The following is a 21,693-nucleotide window of genomic DNA, read 5'->3' as shown; positions in this document are numbered from 1 at the left end:
AACTTTTGTTTTTACTACCTTTTTTCCTCCTTTTTCTTTTGCTTTATTGATGCACGGATGCTTAAGTAGAGCAAATGCTGTACATGAAAATATGCTCTGTCTGTCCTTTATACATTTCTGTAGTAACAGAAGACTGTAATGTGCCTTGGAGCTGAGTAAATTGTAATAAATTCAATTGATATTAATACTTGGCGAGTAGCCAGTTTGTTCTGCATGTGTACAATAAAAAGCACAGGTATTTTCCCAGTAAGATGTGTTAGCAAATCATACCTAATGTACTGTATATCCAAATAAAAACAGAATAGTAAATGAAGTGTCACAGGTCTGGCAAAAAGCTTGAATGCTTAAAAAAATATTACTGCACTCATCAAATTTCAGAACGCTTTTCTGTTTTCCATTCATGTTTATTTACCTTAATTTACAATGGCCAGTTGAGTGTGCATATTATAATATCTATAACTACATATATATAATATAAATATGATGTATTTTATATATATAATATATAATATATATATATATATATATATAAAATATAATATCCTATTTTATAGGTACATAATAAAACAAATAGGCAATTTTGGGAAATACCAGTAAATAATAATAATAAACAAAAATGTATGTCGTACAGTATGTAACACTATTTTGGATAAAAACCAAATGGCAACATGTCCAGCAAAGGCATTTATTATATTTGCATTATAAAAGAATACCTATTTATAAAATGTTCTCTTAAGTCATGAATTACAACTAAGTGTTTGTGATCAACAAGTATTGTAAACCGGTTTACTGCATGGTCCTGAAATGTAAACACAATGGGTTTCTTTATATTACAGTGTCCTTAAACTAATATGACCTACAAACACATAATTATATAAGTTAAACTTTTGCGTACACATATCGGAGATATTAGTGTGCACTGAATTACCCCCCCCCCCCCCCCCCCCCTTTCCGTTTTGTCCATTTTGAATCAACAGGATTTTCCTCCAGTTGCTCTGACCACGTTTTCTATGTAATACTTTGTTAGTCAGTCACATTGTTACAATCTGCCATCAGTCTTCAGTGTAGTATTCCTACAGTGCACAATCTGACACTTTGTAAAACAAAATAATTATTGTACTTTTAAGGTTTGTTGCATCTCTCCCATCCTTACTCTGTAGTACAGTATTACTGATGTATTTACTTGTTTTTATGTTTACGTGATGTTTACTACAATCATGTTTAATGTTTTGTAATGTTCTTAGAGTACTATACAGCAGTATATATTTAGATAAAAGACTGACAAATATATATTTTTAAGGGGTTAAATGAAAACACAACATGCAGCACAGTGAGTTTCCTGTGGGTAGCCGATCAATTAAGACATAAAGGGGTACAGGAAGAGTCGTGAAACAAAGCAAAAATAACTGCTGTACTGGCTGTTAATTAAAATGCCTGGTGAAGGGGGCTGCGTCACACATTCTTGTCGAAATCATGGCTAATGGGTTACAGTTAGCCATTTGTTGTTATTGGGCTCTGCGATAGAAATAAACTTTGATCTGCTCAGGCATACATTCTACAAAGAAGTATTACTCTGGTCAATTTTTCAAAACGCAGAAGCAATGATATACAGAATTCCAATAGAGGAAGATTTAACAAATAAAACACACAAGTAACCAGTTGCACAGCTGAACATGTTGTTCTACCTTGATTTAATACTTTTATAAATGCATTTATTTTGTTTATATTAATTTTGTGGACACATGTTATGAACGATTTAATTGTTTCAAAACCGACCAGAGAAAATCCCACAGAAGAAACAAATTGTGAGGTGCAAAATGTGAAAAAAAAAAAAAATTAATTTAGATTTTCATCGAGTATCTTGGAAGTGTGGAAGAAAATCGAACGGTTGCCTGTGCATACAACAAACAGATAGCTGTGTTTATAGTTGCACGTTATACTGGCTTTTATTTAGCCCTGTCAATCACCTGATATTTAACAGTTAAAATTGCAAGCTGAAGATTTGAAATTGCACCTTTGGCTTCAGTGATTTAAGTTACCAGGTAAGTAATTTAAACAGAAAGCTGTTATGTACAGCTTTGCAGGATTGTTTATGTGGAAAGAATGGTAATGTTTAACTGCGAAGTAACTCCAACATGAATGACTCATATTCCTGTGCTTAGGCCATTAGAAAATTACTACACTGCTTTCAAAGTGCAATATTTGGTTATAAAACAAACAAACTATTAGGAACTATTAGGCACTTGTATGGGAATGCCAGAAAACCACTCATTTCAATGATCTATCGTAGATGAACAGATTCACTTTTTGGCATAAAGCAAGGATAGAGAAGCCCTACAATTAGTTATCTTTCTCAAGCGGAAACACTACAAATGTGAGATGCCAAAGTGGAATTAGGGTAACCACGTTTTAGTTTGGAGAAAGACATGTTGAATACCCTATCCTGTTGTCTGAATCTCATCCAAATTCCAGTAGAGGTAGTGTTGTTTCTTCTGGAGACATCTTCTGCAAAATGAACACATAGAAATAAGAAAAAAAATGGCAGATTACCAAAGGTGTAGATGTGCTTTAACATCTGAACTACAGATATATTAGTAGTAGTAGTATTTATCTCGCTATAAAATTAGAACATTTTATTGATCTTAATTACCTTCCACAGCCAAAAACTGGCAAGATAAATAAAAATACAACTGACCGTGGGTTGGGGTTATTTAATGCAGTTTATTTCTATTTGTATTACTTAACAATAATCAAGACTCTTGACATTCAATAACATGCTTGTCATCAGGTTATGATATAATAAAAATGTATATAATAATCTTTATTTTATATAGAGCCTTTCATAAATAAATATCACAGTGCTTAACAAATGAGAGAGGACAGAAAATAACAATAATACAATGATAAAAATGTACAGATAACACCAAGGTAGACAATGTTAAAAACAAGAAATATAACTGCTAAAAAAATAAAAAAAAATCCACAAAAATGTCAGTTTCAATAAATTAGATTTTAGGCGAGATTTAAAAACAGGCACGGACTCTGAATCTCTGATCTCAATTGGTAGTGTGTTCCACAGCCTAGGTGCATAACAAGAAAAAGCCCTACTGCCCACTGTTTGCAGTTTAGTTGGAGGAACAACCAAAAGTCCAGCATCAGAGGACCACAGAGTGCGACTAGGAGTGTAATTAAGCAAGAGGTCAGAGATATAAAGGGGAGAAATTCCCTTATTGGCCTTAAGTCAGGAGCAGAACTTTATAATCAATACGGTATTTGACCAGCAGCCGTGTAAAGTTTTCAAAACAGGTTATGTGTTTACAAGAAGGGTGCTCACCAATCCTGAGGGAAGCGTCTATCAGCTGTAGTAGTAATTGATGCTACCAATTACTGTGTGCTGCTTCGAGAAACAGTGCAGGTTTTTAAGACAGAATTTAGATTTCTCATACTAATTTGGAAAGCTCTGCAATGGTAAGATATACTACCTTTTCTACTCAATATTTCAACCCTTGATGTGTTTATTACATTTGTAAAGACAATTCCAAAAGCATTTGCAAGAAATTCGCACTAATGTGATCTGAAATGCACTTTTGAATGTTAAAAGTGGTCCTTGGTGACTTCCTTGTTTTGAATAAAATCACCTTTTTGTGTGTTTAATGGTTTGTTTTGTATCAAAGAACATATACAGGGAGATGACTAACAAACAGAACACATGTAGAAAGTCAAGGAGTCAAAAGTAACAATAAGCTTGCAATTGTAAAAAAAATAATTTCGCCATTCACCACCCAGTACTCTGGCGCTGAAGTGAGCTGTATGCGTATGGCAAACAAAGAGCATGACCGTGTGCTTTGTTGCTTTGTAACGTCATTTGAATAGAAAACCCAGGTGAATTGAGGGGAGGAGGTTGATTGCAAAATGCTTGCCGTTTATCATTGAATTATCCAGTCAGTGTTTACTTCTTACAGTAAAGCTTAAGCTTGTGGATTAAAAAGGTAAAAAACACTGAGGGAATGTTGTAGCATGTGGACGCAGATGGAATTAACTACAGTTGACTGATTACCGGACTAGACAGTCATGTGAGGCTGCCTTCGGTTCCCATTGGCTGCCCTGTAGAAAGGGTTGTAATTGGTACATGTAACATGTCTGCACTGGTATAAGTCATACCAGCAATCCTGTACTGTCATTGAGCTCCCATGGGGCTTAAAAGATGAATGGCTTCTTACAATGTCTGCTTTGTTCAAGTAATTCACAAGAGTATTTGTAGCATGCGTGCACGTGAAGGGAATTTGTAGCTGGAAGCCAGAAAGTCAGGAATTACCTCTAGACTGAACATTCTGATTCACAGTTGCCTGTGTTCGTTTTGAAATGGGGGGGGTGAAGGGGGGTTAAGGTAAAGTAATGTACCTCCTAAAGAAGTGCCTTGCAGCATAGAGACAGTTCATTCATTTCCTGTACAGATATACTGAGCCAAATTTGTTGCTGCTGCATAATCGCAGCCTTTGATGAGCTGAACTTTTAAAAAAAAAGTAAGGCTATACTTGCCAAGTTACTAGTACATGTTGTTTTGACTGTTTAACCGTATTCTTTGTAAGTACCACTTATTTGGAATGGGTTGTAGCTTTTAATTGATATCCAAGGAGTCCTAAAGCCCTGGTCCATTGCAGGGTATACTGTGCTATCACTGTCCATTTAGATTCTCACCTGCAACAAAACAAAAGAAACACACTATCACTATTTGCCAGGGCTTTTGAAAACACCCTGTATAAGAGACTCACAGAAAGAAAGTAACTTTGAATGGGGGAATGTAAAATGAAATCCACTAAAGCCATATATAGTAGTCATACCATTTCTTAGACTACTATCATTGTTTGATCTTAATACTTGCAGTTCATTCAATCCAAATACATCTTGTCTTGAAGCAGGAAAATGGAACTTCCTGAACACACAGTTTTTTTTTGTTTGTTTTCTTTTAAATCAGTAAACAAACACACACACACACACACACACACACACACACACACACACACACACACACACATACACATATATATATATATATATATATAATTGGTCAAATTAACTTCAGTTTAAGAAAATAAAATCAGTCCTAATTTTAAATGTCACAGCTGTAGTTTATTATTCAAATGGTGCAATTCTTTACCTGTATTCTTTTCCTTTTTTATTATTATTTGATTTTGTTAGTTATTTTTTGAAAGACCAAAAAGTGTATTGTCTTGGACCATAAGTGATGGCCCTGGGGCTGAGATATCTGTATCGTGCAGCAGAAAAGGAACTTCTCCTCGGAGTCTGTCAAGCGAGGAAGATAGATTTTGCTGTGACTTTTATTTTTAGCTGCTCTGTATTCTGTGAGCTGCCCTGTCCCTGATTTAAAGTAGGCTTTTATTGCCGCTGGGATGTGAGTGGAATACTACGCAGTCAAAGAAATTGGTAATGCGGCAGAATGAGGTGGGGGAAGTGATGGGTGCAGAGAGGCCAAGTGTTGAATTTCAGAGATGGGCTCTGCTAAATTGGCACATAGATTAAATGGCTGACACTCTCAAGCTAATTTGCCTTTCTGACATTCTCTATATATAGAGGTATGCTGGCCCATTCTGGGAAGCTGGCTGTAACTCATGTTAAAGGATGTCGAAGCTTTCAGTTATCTGTTTATTAATAGGCTCGATCTTTGCAAACGTACACATTAGTCTATCAAATTATGTTGACTAGAGAAAATCAAACTATGGTGTTCTTTTATCAGGGAAAATGGAAGGCCTTTAATTGCAGAAATGTGTTTTGACTTAATGGGGTCATTTAGTTAGAACCCCCCTCTGTACTAGGAGGTGGGATTTCATAATCATATATTGCGTTTACATTTTTTGATTCCTCTCTGAACATTTTTAATTGGTGTATATAAAATGTTGTTTTTGGCTGGTTTAATTTCTTTTAGTGTGTGGTTTGTCTTTTATATGGAATAACCCTGAAATTAGTTATTTGCCAGCATATATGTAGTATTTGAGCAGTGAATTCAATCAAAAGTTCTGCACAGCTTTGCGACCTGAAACAATACCAGAAATGCAGGATAACATATCATTATTGCAGTATTAGTACACACATATACTGTGCTTTTAGAAACTCTGACTTGAATGTTGCTGCAGCACAGATTTTATTATTTTTAAATAAAATATAATAGAGGTACCTCTTAAATAGCTGACCCATTGAATTGAAAATGAGTTGGCCTCAGAAACTGGTAGTACGCTGATCGCATGTCGCGTGGTGGTGAAGTAATTGGGAAGAGTGGGTCCAGAAGGACTCGACTTCAGTTGCGCAGGCAATTCTTTAACCTGTAAATCTATAGAAAGGAATGAAAGTAAAAAGGAATGAGTCAATAGAAAATATCAAAGACATTTTAACCCCCCCCCCCCCCCCCCCATGATAATTTACAAATATGTGTTTAATAATCATATTACCTGTATATTATGAGTCTGCATTGCATACAGCAGGTTATATCTATGGTTCCAGTGTTGTGGAGGTATAATGAAGGTGCCCTTAACTGTCAAAACAATCACTTAATCACAGAGCTAGCAGTCTGAATACATAGCAGAGAAGCAAGTGCTGCAGAATAATAAAACAAGACATACTGTTATGGCAATCGGTTTTCTTTACCAAATTTAATTAACACATTAGCTTCGCCAGACCTGAAATTGCTGAATTAAGTCATATGTCAGCTATAATATTGTACTGGTCGTCCTATACTTTTTATTTTCTGTCTACAAAAAAAATGGTGATATAATTTATCTCAGTGACCATTTATCTTGTTCCTGAGAATTAGTCATGAGCCAGGTAGTGCTGGAATATTTTTTAGTTTGTTTTTTTAAATAATTATTATGCATAGCATATATGCTGTAACAATATCAAAACAAATCAAATGTTAAAAATAGAAGATTTTAAAATTTAATCATGCAGTTCATGTTTATATTCAAAATTGGATAACAGTTTTATTAATGTTTGTAATGTGTGGTGCTTTTAAAATAACCGATCATTTCAACACACACAGCCATACAAACTTGACTGATATCATTATGAATAAGATATCTAAAATAAAGATTTGCAATGATCTGCAAAATGCTTAACAAAATGGTATGCCTGAAAGATCTTGCAGTAGATTTGAACATGCAGGTTGTGTCGCTAGAAAATATTTTATCCATTTAAAGTCATTGGCTCGCACCTCTGTCCACACAGCAGTGGTTTGTGAGTTTAACCAGGCACAATACTGGCTTTTCTGATCTGCATGGAAGATAGTGAACCAGCTAAAAATACCAGTGTGTTTCTGCTGTATCATATACCAGCTGGGGAAATCTAATCTGGGAAAGAGATTTAATTCCCTCTACGCCCCAGCATGGAGAACAGGCTTGGTTGCAGAGCAAATTGCCTCTGCTCAGCTTTTGTCTTCAGATCTTAAAGAAAATAAAAAAGATGAACTGCAACCGCTAACTCAGGTTTCTCCTAGATTCACTTGGATTTGAAAATACTCCAACGGTATGAGGTGTGTTGGTTTTAGAGTATAAGGGAATCACAGTTTCCTGAAGCTGAATGGATTGCTTGTTTGGTGCAGTCCGTCTGCTAATAATAACCATTTACTGCAGATCAAAACAAAGTGATTCAAAGGGACACAAAATAACCAGTTCTTGCTTTTGACCTTCATGTGCATGCTAAAAATAACTAACCTTCGTTAACATTTCTATTTGAAATTCCACTGTTCCTTTTTTCTTTCCTCTATAGCTGGAGTAGATTGATTTTAGATAAACTAAACATCTGTATGTTATTTTTGTGGTTTTGCAAACCAAGCACTGTGTTATCGCTGTAGTATATTCCGTGAAATAATCTTTCATTCAGATTTGCTTCCCGATGATCTGATACATGTCCTAGGTTTCACTGCAGATTTACATCTGTTTTTTTACTCTCCAGTGATGCCTGATTCTTTTTTACTGTGTGTGCTTCCCCCTTGCCATATGAGAAAACAAAGGCAAAAGTTTTCCGTTGCTGGATAAAAAATACAGGCAATAAATCCTGTGACTCCAAATGTTACACTGCAGTAGTACCCTGCATTGTTGCTATTGGTAACCAGCCTCTCACAAAACACCATTTATTCAGGAATGCAAGGATACAAGAGCAGTGGAAAAGGCAATGAAAAGTTAACTCCTTCTTTACCAGATACCTTTAAACCTGCAATTGAAGTTTCCTTGCCGTGGTAAGTCTGTTTTTCAGTTGGTGTTCTACATACAGCAATATGTGCTGTATTATTATTAATTATCAACAAATAATGTTTCCTTTATTGTTAGCAGAGCAACTGATTATAGACTTTTCAACACAATGTCAGTTACACAGCATTTGTACTCTGCTTATAGAGCCATAAAGAACTGTGAGGTCAGTATTCTTCAGAAATAATTAGAGCAGTAGTTGACAAATAAGATATGACTACAAATCTTTTATAGCTTAAATAATAACTTAAACCCCTTAAACAATAGTGAGAAACCTATTTAAATAAAGTGCTATGCCTAAAATGTGTTTGGTAGTGTTCTGAAAATGGAGAGCATATAGAACAAACTGCAGTGACTGTGTTGGAAGGAAAGGGTTATTCATTTTGTTTTCACTGACTGCTGATCCAAGCAAAGGCATTTACAGACAATGATGTCAGCAGTATCTTTCATTGCCTCGGGCCCCTTGACTGATAATGTATGCAATCTAAAACATTCCTTTCTGGCAAATAAGCTGCTCAGGGATTGAGGCGTGTACTTCCTGCCCTCTTTTACACAAACATCAGAGCAAAGAAATGGCTTTTTCTCTCCATTTTCTTTTTGACATTGTATACATTTTAAACTGAAAAGGACAATAACACTTCTTCACTTTTTTCTTCTCTACCTTCATTTTTTTTTTTTAATTCCGATTTTCATTTTTCATGATACAGTTTAATTAAGCAATAGCTTTATTTCTGTTGCAACATTTTCTAATTATTATTTTTTTTTTTACATTTGCTTTAAAAAAGCAGTGGCATCCTGCATATTATTTTTGCTGTATTAAAAACAAATGGTTTTGTGTTAGGAGGCCAAGAACTACCAAATAACACAGTTGATCGATGTGCAATATTAAAAGAGTACTACGCATTTAACCACTGGCGCAGGTTATCGCTATAGAAACTTATTTTTCCCCTTAACTGACCATGACTGCTTCATAGCCTTATTTTGTTAATTAAAAACAGAGAACAGAAACATTAATGTTAATATGTGTGAAAGTCTTTTGATATGATTTAAGTCAGTCAGACAGTCCCAGCATGCTGCCAACCGACATTAGCAGCTTTAGTGATATGTCCTTTTAAAAGGTCAGCCATTTTAGCCAGTCTGTTAGTTATTACTTAGGCATGAGTGTAGAGAGACAGAAATAAATGTCTTTTAGCTTAAATTTAACCCTGCATAGGCACAAGTTCTGATAAACAAAGCACATTCCTTAATAAATCTTTTTATTACAGTGTTTGACATTGGATTCGGTCCCCCTTTTAAATGCCTTCTCAGTGTGGTAATACAGTTTGTGTGTTTTGTTTAGATGATGACTATATTACGTTTGGTGTGTTGTGAGTATATATATATATTTTTTTTTTCTTATGAAAGATCGTATTGTATGTGATGTCAAAATATAGATGATTATATATATATATATATATATATATATATATATATATAATATAATATATATATATATATATTATATATTTTCACATATTCATATATATTCACTTTAAAATTTAGAATGATGCAATTCTGTTTTTTTGTTTTGATTTTTACTTTTATAAAACCATGATGAAACTAGGAAATCTACTGCATGCATTCTAAATAACCCTGAACAACCACTATTATCTGTAATTTCTAACCTTTTTAGAAAGAAATCAAATTTTTGTTATTTCCAGTGCTGCTATTAAAAACAAAGTCTGTGTTTTATAATCACTATCATGGAGATTTTGTTAAATTTCCTTGGTCTGGCTTCCAGAACAATTGCATTAAGTTAGTGGTAAAACAAAAAAAAAAGAGCAAGCAGGAGTACTAATGTGGGACACCAAACACTTTTTGGAATTCAAGTACTAATCTCTGCATTGTAGGTCAGTGTTTACTCTTGAATGGCCACCTTACATTGAAAATGTAAAGCAAGCTGAGTTTGTGTTTATTACAAACATACATAAGACTGGCATCCAGAAGGTTCCAGTAGAGATGCTGAGTTTAGTTCTCTGGAACATACGGTTGAATATTCTTGCTCTGAGTAATATGTGCGTGTGTGTGTTTTTTTTTTTTTTTTTTTTTTTTTTTTTAGCAAAGCAGTGTGCCAGCAGTCTGAGATTTGGAGTTGATAAGTAGAAATGTAGCTGTTTATCTTTACTGTGAATTGCCCCGCTATCTTGGGCTTAGATTTTTTTCCAGCAAATACTTGTATAAGATGGAAAATGTATTACTCATCTTTTTTTTTTTTTTTTTTTTTTTTTTTGTAAGGTCTTCAAGTATGTTCAGTCAGGCTTCCTACAACATTGCTTGTACTCCTATCTTTCAGCTGGCTTCATTTCATGTTGTTGAAAATGTTTGACCTTTTAAGGAGATAAGCAAAGTAGCAACCTTCAATTATTCTGATAAATTGGCTGCTGTGTCTATTATCAGTCACATGAAGAAGGCATCTATGCATGCAATAGTTTCTTCTTTAATTAGCAACAACATATGTTTGGATAGTGAATGCGTATTGAACTAAGTGTCTTGTTTATTTTTTTTATTTAAAGAGAGCCCTGCTCTGAATTTACTAGTCTTTTAACAGAACACTGCACCCACTGTTTTTCAATATCAAAAAAAAAAAAAAAACAGAATATACATTAGTTTGGATGCTATTGAATAATTAACATTTTAAAACATTTTTATTTTTTATATTTCTAATTATTTAAGTGGTTACTGATTTTATTCACGGAGCAACTCTGAATAACACTAAGGATATACTGTGTGTGTATACTGTTCACTACAAAGAAAGTAGAGTTTGAAAAAAAAAAGGACAGAAAAATATATTCTAGATTTGTTTTTTATTTTATTGTCTTTTGAATTTCAACAAAATTAAAAATGTTGTTATTTTAATTATGGAAACAGTACAGAAGAGTGGAAGCCAGGAATGCATGAGTTCATTTTTTTTTTTTTTTTTTTTTTTTTTTTTTTTTTTTTTTTGGTGTATGACTTGTTTACATGTGTGACTGGGAGCCATCTTAGACTAAGGCACAAGGCAAGCCAGCACATTAGAGCTGTACTCTCTGTCTGAGAGTACTCTCTCTCATGGAGGCTTTAGGAATTTGGGCTTCTGTCTACACCCCCATCCTGCTCAGCACTTGTAATTAAAATCAAAGCTCATTCTATTCATGCGTATCATTCCAATGTCTTCTGTTTATTGTTTTCCACTAGAATATGATTACACAACCTCCCCTCTCCCTTTCCAGAGGACTGCTCTCACTTGATTAATCTTTTATGAGAAAACTGCATGCAGTAGGATGTGGAGCATTCTTTATTTACATGCTGGACTGCAGCTCAACCTTGCATTGCATACAAAAAAAAACAATTTGCATAACAGCTATTTTGTTTCTGTTTTTGACAAACTCTCCACTCTCTCCAGCTGTAAAAAAAAGCATGAAAAAAGCTGAATCATTAGTGGCGAGGATAACTCTGACCTGTCTTGTTGTAATTAATTGGAGGATAGCTTTACGAATCTCCCATCATGTGTGCAGTGGCAAGGAAGAGGAAGTGGCTTGCTTTGACTTCAAGTGCTTTGGAGTTTGCATTCCCAAGGACAAATCAACAAGCTTCCTGAAGCTGCTCCTGCTTGGGGTTACTTTTCCATGTGAACTCCTTTCAGATTCACAGTCACTAGTTGTTAATAAACATCAGACATCACATAACATACAACAGTTGGAATCATACTGTATCTGTTTTTTTTTTTTTTTTTCCCAGTTTTCTTCGTGTGTTTCAATATAATCTTTATCCTTAATTTGAGTGATTTTTGACTTGGGCCTGATCTTTATGATGGAACAAACCTCTAATGCTAGGATCAAATGGGTTTGCCCCTGATTTTTATGAGAAAAACTAGGCGCAAATGGGAACAAACTGACTTTGCCCTGAAATGCAATTTTAATAACATGCTTTGCCCTGTGTCTTTTTCAGTCTGCGTTTCGAGACGTTTCTTAAGGAGTGGCGACAACGATTTATGCCTACATTTTAGTGAAACTGTGAAAAGACCCTGTAATAATGTGCTTAGTATCTTTTAAAAATTGAAGGATGGTGCAGTACTTTTTCTGATTTATCCAGTAAAAAATATGTATTCTAAGGCTGATATAAAAGTAAGTGTTTCATCCTCCTACATGTTTCTCATACTATTAGCACATACGTAATACAGTTCTTGTGAAGATATATTGTATTATACACTAGAAAGTAACAAATCACATTTATGATTGTCTAAAGCTATGGCCTCTTGTGTGGAAGCACCACATTTAAATTCAGACTTACAGTATGATTTTTGAACTCAAAAAGGAAAGGCTGCCATTTGCCTGCTCTTTATCTGGTTCATAAAATATTTATATCAATTTAAATATATATGGGTCATTAATTTAAAACTGAGGTTTTAGGCAAATGTAAAATATAGCATTAGGATGTCTTTGAGGAGCGGTTACTGTGTATCTCCAGCACATGAAGCAAAGTAGCCAGTGTTTAGAATAAATAAGTTTTACAGACTTAAGAAATCGGGGAATGACGCATATTATGAACAGGGTACAGTTTCCAAAGAACTGTGCAATGTCATTTTTCTCTCTTTTTTGATTTTTAAGGTTCATAACACATGTGCTAAAACCATTTAAACAAAGGAAATTCAGTATGCATCTTCTCTCTTCCCCAGCCACTTCAGTGTTTTCAATTAAAAATTAAAGCCCCAGTACCATTGTCTTATTATACTGTGACATTCAATCAAAGTTACAGTACTTGATTTGTTTGGCATTTTTGCTTACACATTGACGTGTTCAGGTCAGGTCATCCCACGTCTGGAAGTAATTCCTGAATATCACCATAGAAGAGGGAAATAACACTCTCCTGTTTGTATTGAGCAGATTTCAGCCGGAGCTGCTAACATCAAATAGACAGTATTTCTTTTGGACGGGAATGTAGGTTTAGAACCATTAGTTAGCACTATGGGTTTTGCTGCCATCCTGAGGGAAGTGAAAAATTACATAGCTTATAAGGAACAAGTCCCTATACTTTTACTGCATAGAACAAGTGGTACCACTCAACTGGTAAAGTCGCTAGAGAAGTCAGCAACTGTGGAGTAATTATATATGGATCCTATTGTTAAAGGAGGTGGGGACATTTTAGTGTTTGCACGATTCCTAAATTAGATTGCACTCTGGGACAAAAAAAACACTGTCTGAAACACCTCAGGAACCACAATAGCAAAGGAATAAGTGTGTCCCTGGGCTAGGGAGATTCTTTCAAGTGTAATGGCCAGACATTTACACCAGGGCCTCTCCAGGGAAACTGCATATGGAGAAAACCTGTTTGGGAACATACTTAAAGCATATCAATCAACACAAAGGCTGCTTAAAAAAGAAACTAAGAGAAGAACGTGTCCCTGAGCTTTTGTTGTATTTTAGAAAGTTAAATACTGTTAATATTAGATCAGAGGATTCTCTTTTCATGTAGTTCCTTTTTAAAAGCCTTTTGCATTTATAGACATAAGTTTGACAGGGTTTTTTTTTTAGGACTCCCTTTTATTTACCCTTTTTTATATCAGTTTTAACTTAACTTTACCTGGAAATGAATCAAATACAATTTGTGTAAAGCTGTTTTTTTTTTTTTTTTCCATGATAAAAACTTGTGGTATTTAGTTAATGATGCTGCCCCCACGATGAAGGTTTGGTGCATTGAAATGACTGTGGGAGTGTGATATATTTAAGAATAAAAACTTGAGGTGGTGGTTGTTATGTATTTCTTTTTTATGTTTGTGTTTTTTAAAAAATGTCCTTTTCTTTTTCTTTACAATGCTTAACATTTTCTGTGAACTATTTTGAGGTGTTTTAATTTAGAACTCCTTTTCTATATACTGTATTAAAAAAAAAAAAAAAAAACATAGGCTAGCACCCATGGATAGTATGTTGTTTGTCAGTGGTGCATGTGGGAGAAGAGTGCTGCTTGAGATCACATGGATACTGGCTCACTCTAAAGCAGCACAACATATTTTTGTCCCAGGTGGTTCTGTAGAGATCAAGAAGGGTTTGTGTGCATAATCTGGTTTCTTTTTGCTGTCTACAACTTTAATAGAGGCTCAAGAGCTGCTCTGTTGAGTCTGTTTATATATATATATATATATATATATATATATATATATATATATATATATATATATATATATAAAAATATAAAAGTTTACATACCTAATGGAAATGTATAATTTCTCGAAAACAAAGAATTGTAGAAAAAAAGCAAATCTTTTGTAGCAAAAGTTTTGCTTTTGTGGATGAGTGAAAAACGTTACAAGAAATAGATGTCTACAATGATTTATTTCAGCAATTTTTTTTTTTTTTTGCAAAACTCAAAAAATGCAAATTAAAAAGTATTCATACCCTTATGCTATGTAGTATAGACCACAAGGTGCTAGAAATTTCAAAAAGATAACGCAAAACCTAATTCTAGAAAATGCTGGATTGTAGATGAACAGTATTAGAGAGTATAAAATGGTTAGGCTTAGGATGTTTGCTGTCATTACCAATAAGTCAGTATGGTAAAAAATAAAGAACTCTCTGAAGACCTTAGGCAGAAAATTATTTATTGTCATAAAGCTGGAGAAGGATATAAAGGGATTTCCAAGCATTTGACTATCCCAATTTCAGCTGTTGTTACTATTATCAAGAAGTACAAGACTTGTGGTACTGTCACAACGCTCCCTTGGTCTGGCAGAATGAAGGTTCTTTTAACTAAGAACAAGTAGAAGAATTGTGAGGAAGGTTAATAACAATCCAAGATTGACTGCCAAAGATATTCAAAGTGAATTGGCTGAAAGTGGCACTGGGGTTTCCATTTCAACCACAGGTCGAGTATTGCATGGTGAAGGTCTCAGTGGTCGAAGGCCAAGGGAAAAGCCACTCTTAAGAAAACGTCAGAAGGACAAAACGGCATTTGAATGATGGATTTGAGTTCTGGTCAAAGGTTTGGTGGAGTGATGACACAGAAATCAAGCTTTTTGGTCACTCTTATAATCAATATGTTTGGAGGTAGTCTGGTGAGGAGTACAAAGAAAAGAACACCAACCTACTGTCAAGCATGGAGATGGTACTATCCTATAGGGCTGTTTTTCCTCTAGTGGCACAGGAAATTTAGATATTGACCAATCATCTGAAACCCAACGCTACAAAACTCTGTTTAAATCGCAACATGATGTTCCAACATGACAATGGTCCAAAGCATACATCAGAATCTACTTTAGAATGGTTAGAGAAGAATAAAATCAAGGTTCTAGAATGGCATAGTTAAAGTCCCAATCTAAATCCCACTGAGAGTCTTTGGTAGGACTTGAAAATGGCTGTGCACAAGAGAAGTCCTTGGAATCTGAATGAACTGGAACAATTTTGCACTGAAGAATGGTCAAAAATCACTAAAGCCAAAAGCTCATTGACAAATATCCTAATCATTTGTAAAGGAGTTTTGCAAAAAAAAAAAAAAATTCTTGTATCTTATTTTTTCCCCTCAACATTTTTCCCATAATTCTTTGTTTTTGAGAAATCTCTAGAAATTATAAATTTTCATTGGGTATGTAAACTTTTGACTACAACTGTATGTGTATGTGTGTGGCCCTGTCCCCGTTATGATGGTTAATTTGACCATCTTGCAAATCATGTTATTAACACTCCAGGTCTTAGTGGGTAAGGCATCTTTAGGCAGGATTCAAATCTATCCTCTGACCTACTAAGGAATTCCCTGGAGTTGAAGAACCTCTCCCTGAATTTTGAAAGGCCATTTGATAAAGAGAAATGTGTACTTCATCCCTGAAGGCTATTGTGGAGGTGGCTGTAAATCCATACAGATGTGTGTCACACTACACTGTTTTGCATATATGTAGAGACGTTTTTTCATCATACATTTGTAATCAGTTTTGATTCTTCTGACAGTGTATTTCACCAGAATTTGACTTTCAGGTAATTAAAACACTCTTTGTGCCAAATATCTATATTGTGGAGCATCACAAACACTCTGTTGTGTTTATGTTGAGTTAGTCATGTCTTTTTAAATTTATTATTATTATTTTTCTGTATATTTGCATGAAAAAAGCCTGATACACCTCTCATAAACAGTAAACAGTAAAAGTTCTCAATAACATTTCAAGAATATCTTCCCTGACAGAGATAAAAATGGAACAGTGTTTGAACAGTGCAACTGTAGTGCTTTGTGCTGAGCTCCAGTCATTCCAAAGGCTGACTCCTCTCTAAGGTAATGAGTTTACCTTGTGAGCCGAGTGTGTTTCAGAGAGAGCAAGAGGTCTGATGCAATAGCTGTCACTATTGGCACCGGCAGGTTCAGTACCGTTTCATGTAGATTCATAAGAGGTAGGAGGAGGGTGAGAAATATGTGTGTAACCACCATCCTGTAACCACCAACGGGATTGTTGCCATGGTGACATTGCTGATGAATAACTCAGCTGAGTCTTTTATCAACCATTAAAGGTTTTTTTTTTGTTTTGTTTGTTTAGTCTTATAAACCTCCGCAAAGGCCTTTGTGACATTTTTCTTTTAATTGCTGTTTATACTCGAGAACCCATTTTATAAAACATTTTAATGATGCAATCTCACATCTTGTGCTTTTGAAGGAAGAAAATGTAATCTGTTCAGGAGATTTAAAACACATATAATAATAATAATAATAATAATAATAATAAACGTCTAGTGTTCTGTTCTGCTAGATTAATTAATTTATCTGAAGAATTTGATTGAGGTTTTTTTTAACAAAGTGCTGCATGAAAGACTAACCTGAAAGCTGCAATCAGTGGGAATACAAGGAAGTACATGCAAGTGGATTCAAAACTGGTTAAAACAGGAAGCAAGAGGGCTTATAAGAGGGGAAACCTAGCTGAGGTTGTACTCAGTGGGGAGCCCCAGGGCTTTGTGCGCATCTCATCGCATATCCCTATATTGAAGGGTGTACACGTTTGTTTTAGTTATAACAACTCAAATATTGGTTAGAACATAAGAACGTGTTAGTGATATTTTTTGTGGATTATTGACATCGTCTTCGTTCTATTTTAAGAAAGTTTTTTATTTTTCTTTACTCTTATGAAGCTGCTTTTTAAAAAAGAGAGAGAGAGAGACACACACACACACACACACACACACACACACACACACCTACCTACCTACCTACCTAAGCTTGACTGGCACTTTGGTTGATGATACAAAGTCAGAAGCTTTGTAGTGTGAAGTCTGAATCATTTTTTCAAAATTTATGAAACCTGACATTTGTTTAAGTACCTCTGTCTGTTTAGGTAAACTTCTAAGAGGCATCTTATATCTGAATTGAACAATTACAAAACAGCCTGCTAACTTCATGAAGGTGGTGCTTCATTTGATATATTACCACTGCTACAAGCATTCTGCTTGTTAAAAATAAGAGTCACAATGTCTTTGCAGGCTACATGTTAGAACACAAGATGATGGGTGAATTGTATGTTGTCATTGGTTTCCAACTGTCAGCATAAATTATAGGGAAGAATGAACATAGTAAAACACATTTTTATTGCCTTATATATATTTATGACACCTCTGGGACATTGAAATGGATTTTTTGCACACTGTCCTAAACTAGTTTTGTGCGATAATGATTTATTTATTTATTTTTATTGTCATCAATAACCAGCTCAATAATTTTTAGAAGTATCACCTTGTTTAATTATGAAATGTGTTGTTCATCAAACAATGTCTTAGAAAGTATGTGTAGACATTGCTTTTAGAATGCTTTCATTGTTCATATACAAGTATTCTAATCATTTAGAAACTAGCAACTGAGCAGCAAGTTTAAGAAACTGACACCCAGAGGAAAACTGATGCTATTCACTGTCATTTACCTTTCAGGGTGAATCAATGAAACAGTAGTTTGAACTTGTGTTGAAAAAAGAAAAAAAAAAAGCATTTTCTAGTAGACTCGCCACATAATAATAATAATAATAATAATAATAATAATAATAATTCAAATTAACTGCAAGTCTGATAACCAGTCATTGTAAAGACATTACTTTAATAAATTAGTTTTAAAGAATCATGAATATCAAATAAAGTAAGAAATAATTGACTCCATTGTGCTAAACTTGGGAATCTTTAAGTGCTGAAACACGTTTTAGCAGACAGCTATTAAACACAGCGGTAGTCATTTTGGATCGTGAAAGCTCAGAATCTGTCTCTGTTGGCTTCATTTTTTCCACATACTGTAACAAAGTGAACATGTTTGATTCCCCAATTTTCATAAGTTTTTCTGTAACTTTAAAAGTTGTTTTTGTAGAGCAGGGCTTCCAGTTGGTTGACGTCCATTTGTCCTCAGATTGCCTCGCTCACCAGCTGTGCTGAGACACTGAGATCAATCCCAGCTGACCATTTCTTATTTATAGAATGTGTGCCCTTGGTTTATTTTTCTTTGTGGTATGCCTACTATTCACTGTGTTTCTCAGCGAGGTTAGAGTTGAGTAGCCCTGCTGTGGATTATCAAGTAGTGTCATTTCTTCAGTCTTCAAAAATAGATAATTTAGTTTGTTGAGTGACAGACACATGCATGACAGTCTTATCAGGGGCCAGGATAATTCTAGCCTTTTACAAACTAACAAAGAAAGGAAGACGTGCCCTAGGACATTACATACTATAGTTGAGTTCATGCGCCCAGCTCAGGCCATCTTAAAGGTGACCTATTAATGGAATTTTCTGAATACTTAAATTAAGCAGTCACATTTTGTGTAATTTTTCACTACTGATAGTATGTTTTGCCTTGTAAAGGAGAAAAACAGCATCATGTTCACAATGGCAATCGCTGCCCATTCACTGCCACTAGTGTTTTCCCATGGGCCAAAGAAATGTAGGCCTTCAGCTGTTTGTTTGTAATGCTGTTAATTGTTTAATTCAACTAATCTAAGTCCAAAAGCAGCTCATTACTCAATAATAGCTGTTAAACCTGGTGTAGAATGGCCCCCCAGCACTGGAGTTGTCCAGCCTTGCTGACAACTAACCCATACACCACAGGCTGCTACCCCTGCTCACACTGCACATTACACTGACTGTGGTACTGACTATGAGTGACTGTGCCAAAGAAGGGTCTCAGCTTTTAAATGATAGTACAAGACCGTGGATTTCTCGCAGTTTTTTAGAACCAACACTACTTAATACCATTGTTATGTTGTTTTCACTTGTAGAGAATCTTCTAACTGTAAAAAAAAAAAATAAAAAATAAAAGCAATTCTGACTTTATTTTGGGGTTCACGTACAGAAGGCACAGCAACAGTGGCACACATTACATTGTACTCTGACATCTTTTTATAATTCTGGGTTGTATTAAGTGCCATTGAGAACAACGTGTTTATGTAGGCATCAGTTCAGTACATATTAGAATCAGATAGAGCACAGCATTTGTGTAGCAGATGTATCCAGTAAAACTGTTTTCACATGGCAGAACACATGCACAGTACAGCAGCATTTAAAAACATTTGACAAGGTTTTAAACATAGGTACGCATTGCATGGAAGCCATCAAGAAATGTTTTCTTAAGATGAACTGCGGTTTTGCACAAATATTGTTTTAATTTCTTTTGGTTTGTATTGGGCTTTCTAGCTTTTCCTTCATTATCTTTTTGCGACACCAACAGTAAAAAGTAAACCTAAATCACAAATGTTGTATGTGAAGCCCTAAGTTCACTTGTCATATAAATCAGTTGTGTTGGAATTTTGTCTTAGCTAAGATCTCCAGCAAATTTTTATTGTATTTTTGCCCTTGAAACCTTCATATTGATCTGTATTCTGTTTTGGTTGCATCTACTTCCCTGCATTTGCATGCATGCTGGCATCAGTACTCACAGTGGTATAACCCTGTCCAGAATAATAGAGCAGTAAGCAAAGCATATGTTTATATCACCAGATTTCTAAATTTTGATGACGTCTCTCTCTCTCTCTTACTGTGCCCTCCTCCCTCAAATAGCAAGGCTGATTAACATAGAGGAAACCTCAGTGGACTGTGTCTATCTTGGCTTATGCTCTTAGGCATGGTCTGGTGGTTATTTAGTGAATGGTAGGGTTCAGAGGAGGATTGAATATCAGCTTGATGAGAGGAGCAGATATGACAGGCCAGGAATATCCATGCTCTCTCTGTTTTCCGCTGGCTGCTTGCTTCAACTTTGAACGATCTCAGCTGTTTGTGCATGTACAAATCACGAGGGCCATGGTTGCTAGGAAACAGCTCCATTTGATTAGCTCTCTGTAGCTCCTGGGATATTGTGCCACCCTATTAATGGAATAGTGTAGCATCACTAAGAGATAGAGGCTTCCTTTCAGATATATTTCTGGCTGTTAGAAAATAGCAAAAATGATTAGGGGGGTGAATAGTAACCACAGAATGAATCATCGCTCAGAAAACAAATGCCACTGTTGTGAGGATATCTGTAGCTGAGAATTCAACACACACACACCTGTCATCTGCTCTCTTCACAGGTTCCCGACCCAGGCATGCTTTTCACACATGCTGCACTAAGCCATTACTTTGTGTATTTTAAAATTGAAGAAATTGCTTCTGCAAGGGTAATGTTGGCATTGCATTAAATGAGATAAATGATTTTTTTCTTGCAGCACATTCACATTAACTCCCTGATAACTGAGTACCAGAGGTAATAAATTAGGTTGACTTTTTTTTTTTTTTTTTTAAATCAAATCTAATCCGAATTTTAAGTGAACTGTGTTTTAATATTCACGTAAAAGCCACATTGCAAACCTGATGTGCTCCTTTGATAATTAGACTTTATTTTATTCCAGTTCAAGCATTTCCAAAGCCAGATTAACCCTGATTGAGACAGGGCTATTCTTCAACTCTTCTCCTGTCAGACCTCCCTTCCCATTAAACCAGAAGACCTCCATTTGACCTAGGGATCAATTAATTAAGTCTTTGTTAAAAACAAAACAGCATGTGAATAGTGCAGGTGTTCCCTTGATTTTTAAACTAATTACTCTTGGAATCCACATACATGCATCTGGGCTGAATATCTTAACTGGACATTGTTTAGAACCAGTTGACTTATTGAGCTATTGAGATCCTTTTTTGAGTGTGTGGTGTGCTTTGTACAGGGTTATGCAGGACCTGGTGTTCAGTGCGTCTGCTCAGTTTGTTGTGCCTCTGTTTTCACTGCGAATATTGTCTTTCAGTTGATGAGTTATTATTCTCTGTTTCAATTGGATTTCTGCTTTTTCATGATTTGTTTTTAAAATCCTGCTTTCAGTACAGTAGTCCCCCCCCCACACTCTGTTGCAGTATTACTAGTTCAGTGCTTTTTTGTACTGTGTCTTTTCATTGGTTTTTGTACTATGAATGTTGAGCATGCAAGCCATTGTACTGTAGGTAAACACATATTTGTAACAAAATTG

General features: G+C 35.1%; 1 protein-coding gene and 1 long non-coding RNA gene across 3 annotated transcripts in view; one reads left to right on the top strand and one right to left on the bottom strand.

The window, feature by feature from the left end:
• The window catches only part of LOC121324318 (TALPID3 protein-like), a 158,525-nt gene that overhangs the window by 29,544 nt on the left and 107,288 nt on the right, over window positions 1–21,693 (top strand). The window lies entirely within an intron of this gene.
• Window positions 590–6,705, bottom strand: LOC121323904. Of its 2 annotated transcripts, none has more exons than XR_005951194.1 (3): window positions 6,465–6,705; window positions 6,194–6,346; window positions 590–2,505 (listed from the first exon to the last, which is right to left on the bottom strand). It is a non-coding gene; the product is annotated as an uncharacterized LOC121323904 (long non-coding RNA). The 2 variants fall into 2 exon arrangements; XR_005951195.1 differs by lacking the exon at window positions 590–2,505 and adding an exon at window positions 2,903–4,698.

Source organism: Polyodon spathula, chromosome 12 (genome assembly GCF_017654505.1).
Source record: "Polyodon spathula isolate WHYD16114869_AA chromosome 12, ASM1765450v1, whole genome shotgun sequence".
Lineage (NCBI taxonomy): Eukaryota > Metazoa > Chordata > Actinopteri > Acipenseriformes > Polyodontidae > Polyodon > Polyodon spathula.
The sequence above is the reverse complement of the archived record's forward strand: the minus strand, read 5'-3'. Positions and strand labels throughout refer to the sequence as shown.